The sequence below is a fragment of the Triticum aestivum genome, chromosome 5D (genome assembly GCF_018294505.1).
Source record: "Triticum aestivum cultivar Chinese Spring chromosome 5D, IWGSC CS RefSeq v2.1, whole genome shotgun sequence".
Lineage (NCBI taxonomy): Eukaryota > Viridiplantae > Streptophyta > Magnoliopsida > Poales > Poaceae > Triticum > Triticum aestivum.
Genome location: NC_057808.1, coordinates 161152380 through 161162267, shown reverse-complemented (window position 1 = coordinate 161162267; position 9888 = coordinate 161152380).

Genomic DNA, 9888 nt, shown 5'->3' with positions numbered 1-9888 from the left:
AAGAAAATACGGCCACATACGTACATACGGGCAGGGTCTCGAACGCCTACTGACGCATACGTACGGCCAGGGCTCGTGTACATGGCTGGGTCGGAACGGAGAAACTGCGTCGTCGTCGTGTTCATGGGGAGCCAACCGGCTGGGTCGGAACGGAATGCGTCGTCGTGTTCATCGGGAGGGCTTGGACGGAATAGCCGATGGAAACGAGGCCTGGCGTACCGCAGAACGGAGGAAATGGCCTTGTGTTCGACCGGCCACGTTCGAAACGGGATCCTGTTCATCGGGAGGGGTCTGGCGTACCGCAAAACGGAGGAAACGGACCTCCTACGGTCGAAACGGGGGTCCTATTGATTGGCAGGGGTGTGGCATACCGCAAACGGAGGAAACGGACTTGTGTTGGAGCGCTACGGTCGAAACGGGGGTGCTGTTCATTGGGAGGGGTGTGGCGTACCGCAAAACGGAACTCCACGGGATACTGTTCATCTCCACCGTCGACCCCCTCCAGCCTCCACGGGCTACTATTCATCCACCATCGACCTCCTCTAGCCTCCACCTGCGACTGTTCATCCAGCCTCCACCGCGCGCTACTCCACCGGCTACTGTTCAACCAGCCCTCTCCACGGGCTCCTGTTCAACCACCCCTCCACGGGCTACTGTTCATCCAACCCTCCACCGTCTACTGTTCATCCAGCCCTCCATGGGGTGGTCCTGTTCATCCAGCCCTCCACGGGGTCCTGTTCATCCAGCCCCAACCGACTCGATCGATCGGGGTCCTGTTCATCCAGAGGCAACACCACGGGGTCCTGTTCATCCACCCCCAGCGGGAACTGTTCATCCAAACCCCCCAGCAACGCTCACTGTTCATCCAGAGGCAGCATCGATCAACTTCAGTTAGCAGCAGCAGCGAAGCAATCGATCGATCGGGTTCAGTTAACAGCCATCGATCGATCGCTCGGGTTCAGTAACGCGTAGCCTGCAGTGCAATCGCTCGGGTTTAGTTAGAGCCCAATGCCTCGCTCGGGTTCAGTTAGAGCCCAACACCTCACACCCACACGCGTGCGTGTACGAGAGAAACATGCATCGCTCGGCCCCGACCACCCACCGTAACAGCGAACACCCCGATATTTTCCTCGCCCTCGCTTCTACCACAGTTTTTTCTGTCATGGACGGCCCAAAGAATGTCATGCAGCTGCGTCTCCGGCCCGCCCAGGACGAAAAGCCCATTTTCTGTCATGATTTTTTTTCATAGAAGTAGGACCCCACCACATCTATGATGATACCGCGTTTTGTCACAATTATCGTCATAGAAGTGTCATAAGTATGATAGAAAAAAATTGTTTGGCCCAAAATGTCACGGATGTGTCTTTTTCTGTCGTGTATTGATCTACAACATAGTTATGCAAATACTATCAAGACTAAGTTCATGATAAATTAAGTTCAACTAATCATATTACTTAAGAAATCCCACTTAGATAGACATCCCGCTAGTCATCAAAATGATCACGTGATCCATATCAACTAAACCATGTCCGATTCACGTGAGATGGAGTAGTTTTCAATGGTGAACATCACTATGTTGATCATATCTACTATATGATTCACGCTCGACCTTTCGGTCTCAGTGTTCCGAGGCCATATCTGCATATATGCTAGGCTCATCAAGTTTAACCCGAGTATTCTGCGTGTGCAAAACTGGCTTGCACCCGTTGTATGTGAACGTAGAGCTTATCACACCCGATCATCACGTGGTGTCTCAGCGCGAAGAACTGTCGCAACAGTGCATACTCATGGAGAATAATTATACCTTGAAAATTTAGTAAGGGATCATCTTATAAAGCTACCGTCGTACTGAGCAAAATAAGATGCATAAAAGAGCATCACATGCAATCAAAATGTGTGACATGATATGGTCATCATCATCTTGTGCCTTTGATATCCATCTCCAAAGTACCTTCATGATCTCCATTGTCACCGGCATGACACCATGATCTCTATCAACGTGTCGTCACATGGTCGTCTCGCCAACTATTGCTTTTTGCAACTATTGCTATCGCATAGGATAAAGTAAAGCAATTACATGACGATTGCATCTTATGCAATAAAGAGACAACCATAAGGCTCCTGCCAGTTGGCGATAACTTTACAGAACATGATCATCTCATATAACAATTTATATCTCATCACGTCTTGACCATATCACATCACAACATGCCCTGCAAAAACAAGTTAGACGTCCTCTACTTTGTTGTTGCAAGTTTTACGTGACTGCCACGGGCTTCTAGCAAGAACCGTTCTTACCTACGCATCAAAACCACAACGATTTTTCGTCAAGTATGCTATTTTAACCTTCAACAAGGACCGGGTGTAGTCACACTCGATTCAACTAAAGTTGGAGAAACAGACACCCACTAGCCACCGGTGTGCGAAGCACGGCGGTAGAACCAGTCTCATGAACGCGGTCATGTATTGTTGGTCTGGGCCGCTTCATCCAACAATACTGCTGAATCAAAGTATGACATGCTGGTAAGCAGTATGACTATTATTGCCCACAACTCTTTGTGTTCTACTCGTGCATATAACATCTACGCATAGACCTGGCTCAGATACCACTATTGGGGAACGTAGTATTTCAAAAAAATTCCTACGATCACACAATATCTATCTAGGATAGCAACGAGTGGGGAGAGTGTGTCCACGTACCCTCGTAGACCGAAAGCGGAAGCGTTTAGTAACGCGGTTGATGTAGTCGAACGTCTTCGCGATCCAACCGATCAAGTACCGAATACACGGCACCTCCGCGATCTGCACATGTTCAGCTCGGTGACGTCCCTCGAACTCTAGATCCAGCTCAAGCCGAGGGAGAGTTTCGTCAGCATGACGGCGTGGTGATGGTGATGATGAAGTTCCCGATGCAGGGCTTCGCCTAAGCACTATGACAATATGACCGAGGTGGAAAACTATGGAGGGGGGCACTGCACACGGCTAAGAAATCAACGTGTGTGTCTTTGGGGTGCCCCATGCCCACGTATATAAAGAAGGGGGGAAGAGGAGGCCGGCCTAGGAGGGGCGCGCCTATAGGGGGAGTCCACCTAGGATTCCCAATCCTAGTTGGAGTCCCCTTCCTTTTCCAAGAGGGGAGAGTGGGAAGGAGTAGGAGAGGGAGAAGGAAAGAGAGGGGGGCGCCGCCCCCTCCCTAGTCCAATTCGGACTTGCCATGGGGGGGCGCGTGGCCACCCCTTGAGGCCCTTCTCTCCTTTCTCGTATGGCCCATCAAGGCCCACTACTTCCCCGGCGAATTCCCGTAACTCTCTGGTACTCTGAAAAATACTCGAATCACTCGAAACCTTTCCGATGTCCGAATATAGCCTTCCAATATATCGATGTTTATGTCTCGACCATTTAGAGACTCCTCGTCATGTCCGTGATCTCATCCGGGACTCCGAACAACCTTCGGTACATCAAATCACATAACTCATAATACAAATCGTCATCGAACGTTAAGCGTGCAGACCCTACGGGTTCGAGAACTATGTAGACATGACCAAGACACATCTCCGGTCAATAACCAATAGCGGAACCTGGATGCTCATATTGGCTCCTACATATTCTACGAAGATCTTTATCGGTCAAACCGCATAAAAATATACATTGTTTCCTTTGTCATCGGTATGTTACTTGCCCGAGATTCGATCGTCGGTATCATCATACCTAGTTCAATCTCGTTACCGGCAAGTCTCTTTACTCGTTTTGTAAAGCAACATCCCGCAACTAACTCATTAGTCACATTGCTTGCAAGGCTTATATTGATGTGCATTACTGAGAGGGAACAGAGATACCTCTCCGATACACGGAGTGACAAATCCTAATCTCGATCTATGCCAACCCAACAAACACCTTCGGAGACACCTGTAGAGCATCTTTATAATCACCCAGTTACGTTGTGACGTTTTATAGCACACAAGGTGTTCCTCCAGTATTCGGGAGTTGCATAATCTCATAGTCAGAGGAACATGTATAAGTGATGAAGAAAGCAATAGCAATAAAACTCAACGATCATAATGCTAAGCTAACGGATGGGTCTTGTCCATCACATCATTCTCTAATGATGTGATCCCGTTCATCAAATGACAACACATGTCTATGGTCAGGAAACATAACCATCTTTGATTAACGAGCTAGTCAAGTAGCGGGATACTAGGGACACTCAGTTTTGTCTTTGTATTCACACATGTACTAAGTTTCCGGTTAATACAATTCTAGCTTGAATAATAAACATTTATCATGATATAAGGAAATATAAATAACAACTTTATTATTGCCTCTAGGGCATATTTCCTTCAGGTTATCGAACCAGTAGGAGAGCCATGCAACACTACGTAAACATCACCTGCACACAAATAACAAATACTCGCAACCCGACGTGTTAAAGGGGTTTTCAATCCCTTTCGGGTAAGGGCGCCGGAAATTGGCAAACAGACGTGAGAGAGTTGTAATAATTGATAGATCGAATGCAAAATGAAATAATGTGCAGCAAGGTATTTTTGTATTTTTTGTTTAATAGATCTGAAAATAAAAGCAAAGGAAAATAGATCGCAAAGGCAAATATATTAAAGAAGAGACCCGGGGGCCGTAGATTTCACTAGTGGGTTCTCTCGAGAAAAATACCAAACGGTGGGTAAACAAATTACTATTGGGCAATTGATAGAACTTCAAATGATCATGACGATATCTAGGCAATGATCATTATATATGCATCACGTCAAAGATTAGTAGACCGACTCCTACCTACATCTACTACTATTACTCCACGCATCGACCGCTATCCAGCATGCATTTACTGTATTAAGTTCATGGAGAAACAGCGTAATGCAATAAGAATGATGACATGATGTAGACAAGATCTATTTATGTAGAAATAGACCCCATCTTGCTATCCTTAATGGCAACGATACATACGTGTCGGTTCCCCTTCTGTCACTGGGATCAAGCACCGTAAGATCGAACCCATCACAAAGCACCTCTTCCCATTGCAAGATAAATAGATCAAGTTGGCCAAACAAAACCCAAATATCGGAGAAGAAATACGAGGCTATAAGAAATCATGCATATAAGAGACCAAAGAAGACTCAAATAACTTTCATGGATAAAAAGATAGATCTGATCATAAACTCAAAGTTCATCTGATCCCAACAAACACACCGCAAAAAGAATTATATCATATGGATCTCCAAGAGACCATTGTATTGAGAATCAAACGAGAGAGAGGAACCCATCTAGCTACTAACTACGGACCCGAAGGAATACAAAAGACCTGGTGGGTTGTGCTCCCCTCGGAGCACCCTCAGGCGCTTCTCCGGCCCACTGGATGTCTTTTGGTCCAAAAAAATCCACGAAAAGTTTTGCTGTGTTTGGACTCCTTTTGGTATTGATTTCCTACGATGTAAAAAACATGCAGAAAATAGCAACTGGCACATGGCACTATGTCAATAGGTTAGTACCAAAAAATGATATAACATGACTATAAAATGATTATAAAACATCCAGGAATGATAATATAACAGCGTGGCACAATAAAAAATTATAGATATATTGGAGACGTATCAGTGCATAGATTGGAGACTTGCGTGGCTCTTAACTGTGGGAAATACTTATCTCTACTTTGTTGCATCACCCTTTCCTCTTCAAGGGAAAAACCAATGCAAGCTCAAGAAGTAGCAGCTACCCTAACTAGAGGAAGCGGAAGGAGTATATATAGGTTAGTCCACGAAGGGGTAAGTGAGGAGGGGATACATGGGCCTCTAGCCTGGCTGTGCACGCGCAGGTCCCCGTCGTCCGGAGGACGTGGGTCGTCCGGAGGCTTGCGGGGGTCCGGACATCTGGAGGGCGTTGGACTTCCGATGTTTTGGCTCTGGACAGGTGACACCGGATTTCCGGTAGGTGTCGGTCGTCCAGTCGCTGGGACTCGTCATACGTCCGGTGGTCGTCGGTCGTCCGTCCGTTGTAGGGCTCGTCGGTTGTAGCTCTTCTAGCCGTCTGGGCTGCACCAGGTACCAGATATCCGATGACGTCGGAACATCCAGTGGCTGTAGCTTGTAGCAGTTCCGTTTCTTCCATTTTCACTTGCACGCTTCCTTGGTGATCCTTGGCGCTTGCACTCCTCGGTGTCCGTGAAGCTCCGACAATACCTATGCATGCACACGAGTGGAGTGTCAAGTAGTATACCATCCTTGAAGGGGTCAAGTGAACACGCATAAAGGAGATGAGTCACCTTTGCATATGTGAAGTAGATGTTGAACGTGTCACTTGCCAAACGGACTCTTGACATGGTGATGTCCATAGGATGCTCCACATCAGTTAGGCTTTTCGGTGAGACCGATCATACCAACTCAGTAAGACTGAAGTGCGATGGCTAGGGCAAGACCTCGTTTCCGAAATTCCGATCAGTTCATCTCGGCGATTTCGAAATGAAGCAACTTCATCACAGAACCATGGTCAGGCCATCTCGGTGAGACCGATATCGATTTCGGTTGCACCAAAGTATTAGTGTTTGGCATATGGCTGTGTATGGGATCATCTTGGTGGTTCCAGATGGGATTGTTTCGGTGGGACAGAGATGGATATTAGGGTTCTGGATAGGAGTGAAGTGGTGAAGTAGTTGAGGGTTTTGGAGCAATATCACTACCACTTGTGAGCTGCGTTGGGATTTCCCCAAAGAGGATAGGATGATGTAGTACAGTAGAGATAAGTATTTCCCTTAGTTAAGAACCAAGGTTATCAATCATGTAGGAGAACCAAGCAACACCTCATTAGCAGTACCTACACACAAAATAACAAATACTTGCACCCAACGCAAACAAGGCGTTGTCAATTGATACGTCTCCGTTGTATCTATAATTTTTTATTGTTTAATGCCAATATTCTACAACTTTCATATACTTTTGGCAACTTTTTATATTATTTTTGGGACTAACATATTAATCCAGTGCCTAGTGCTAGTTCCTGTTTGTTGCATGTTATTTGTTTCGCAGGATATCCATATCAAACAAAGTCCGAACGCGATAAAAACTTACGAAGATTTTTTTGGAATATATGTGATTTCTGGCCCGAGGGGCCCACAAGCCCTAGGTGCGTGCCCCTACCCTGGGCACGCCTGGGAGGCTTGTGGACAGCCCGTAAGGTGGTTGGTACCGTTCTTTGGCCACAAGAAAGCTAATATCCGGATAAAAATCGTGTTAAAATTTCAACCTAATCGGAGTTACGTATCTTTGGGAATTTAAGAAATGGTGAAAGGCTAGAAAATAGGAACGCGGAAACAGAGACAAACAGAGGGATAGATCCAATATCGGAGGGGCTCCCGCCTCCCGCCCCTCCACTGCCATGGAGGACATGGACCATAGAGGAAACCCTCCTCCCATCTAGGCGGGAGGTCAAGGAAGAAGAAGAAGGAGGGGGGCTCTCTCCCCCTCTCTCCCGGTGGCGCCAGAACGCCGGCAGGGCCATCACCGTGACGACGATCTACACCAACAACTTCGCCGTTGTCATCACCAACTCTCTCCCCCTCTATGCAGCGGTGTAACACCTCTTCTCCCCGCTGTAATATATACTTAAACATGGTGCTCAACGCTATATCTTATTTCCCAATGATGTATGGCTATCCTATGATATTTGAGTAGATCAGTTTTGTCCTATGGGTTAATTGATGATTGTGATTGGTTTGAGTTGTATGTTTTATTATTGGTATTGTCCTATGGTGCTCTCCGCGTGGCGCAAGCGTGAGGGATCCCCACTGTAGGTTTTGCAATATGTTCATGACTCACTTATGGTGGGTGACATGAGTGAGAGAAGCACAGACCCGAGTAAGTAGGTTGTTTGCGTATGGGAGTAAAGAGGACTTGATATTTTAATGCTATGCTTTGGTTTTACCTTATTGATCTTTAGTAGTTGAGGATGCTTGCTAGAGTTCCAATCATAGGTGCATATGATCCAAGTAGAGAAAGTATGTTAGCTTATGCCTCTCCCTCATATAAACTTGCAATAATGATTACCGGTCTAGTTCTCGATTGCCAAGGACAAATAATTTTCTTGTGTGACAAAAAGCTCTCTACTAAAACTAACTTAGATGTTTCTTCATCTAAATAACCCCTATCTTTTATTTGCGTGTTCTTTATTATCTTGCAAACCTATTCTATCACACCTACAAAGTACATCTAGTTTCATACTTGTTCTAGGTAAAGCGAACGTTAAGCGTGCGTAGAGTTGTATCGGTGGTCGATAGAACTTGAGGGAATATTTGTTCTACCTTTAGCTCCTCGTTGGGTTCGACACTCTTACTTATCGAGAAAGGCTACAATTGATTCCCTATACTTGTGGGTTACCAAGACCTTTTTCTGGAGCCGTTGCTGGGGAGCAACAACGTGGGGTGAATATTCTCGTGTGTGCTTGTTTGCTTTTTCACTAAGTAGATTTTATTTTCTATTCTAAGTTGTTATCTATCTTTAGTTGTGGATATGGAATACGAAATACCAAAAAAATAGGTGTATTTGCTATTCATGGAGATGGGGAACCTCCTGAAACCCTCGATGCTTGTTATGTGGAAAATATTAAACACTACTTTGATAATCCTGGGAAAACCCCATTGAACTTGATAATGGGAGACACGTTGGATCAACGTGAATACTTTAGGGATTATCGCTTGACTCAAAAAGGGAAACTATTATGGGATCAAATTCATATTTTTCATGCTCAGAATTTATGATTGAGATATGATTATACTTGTTGCTCTAGGATGAAGGCCTCACACCTTCCCTTTTCATGTAAATTTAATGACAATGAAACCTTGGCTTCACTACAAAAAAAAACACTTCCGTGATGATACTTGTTTGTCACAGTAGGTCACGTTTTGTGTCATGCATGTACATCCATGACGATTTTATGATAGAATCAAGATAGTCATACCTGTGTTGTCGTAGAAGTGTTCCATGACATTACAAAAATTATCATAACAGAAGTGTCCACTTCCGTGACGATAAATCGCGCGTCATAGAAGTGCTTTCGTCAAGGGTAACCGACACGTGGCATCCACTGTAACGGGTCACTGTTAAGCTATCGGGTTCCGATTTGGATCCGATAACCCGTTAACAGCGCGGATCAATGGGGATTTTCCACGTGTAAAATTCTCATTGGCCGTCAGATCCATGTGTCGGCCCGGCGTTCGGACAGTTGTCATCCAGGGAATGGACGGTATACGCCTGTGATATGTCGACACGTGTCTCGGCCCAACAGTGTGATAACCCACAAGTATAGGGGATCAATTGTAGCCTCTTTCGATAAGTAAGAGTGTCGAACCCAACGAGGAGCTAAACGTGGAACATATATTCCCTCAAGTTCTATCGACCACCGGTACAACTCTACGCACGCTTAACGTTCGCTTTACCTAGAACAAGTATGAAACTATAAGTACTTTGTAGGTGTTGTTGGATAGGTTTGCAAGATAATAAAGAACACGTAAATAAAAGCAAAAGGCTGTTTAGATAAAGACACAATAAAGTAAATATAGCGAGTGTGGAAAAGTGGTGGTAGGAGTTGCGAAATTGTCCCTAAGCAATTGACTACTTTACTAGACCGATAGCAAGTTTTATGTGGGAGAGGCCACTGCTAGCATGTCATCCCTGACTTGGAATTCTATGCACTTATGATTGGAACTATTAGCAAGCATCCGCAACTACTAGCGTTCATTAAGGTAAAACCCAACCATAGCATTAAGTTATATTGGTCCCCCTTCAATCCCGTATGCATCAATTTCTATGCTAGGTTGAAGCTTCTGTCACTCTTGCCCTCCAATACATAGTCCTATCAACATACAACTAACCCTATGGTGTGATCCACGCG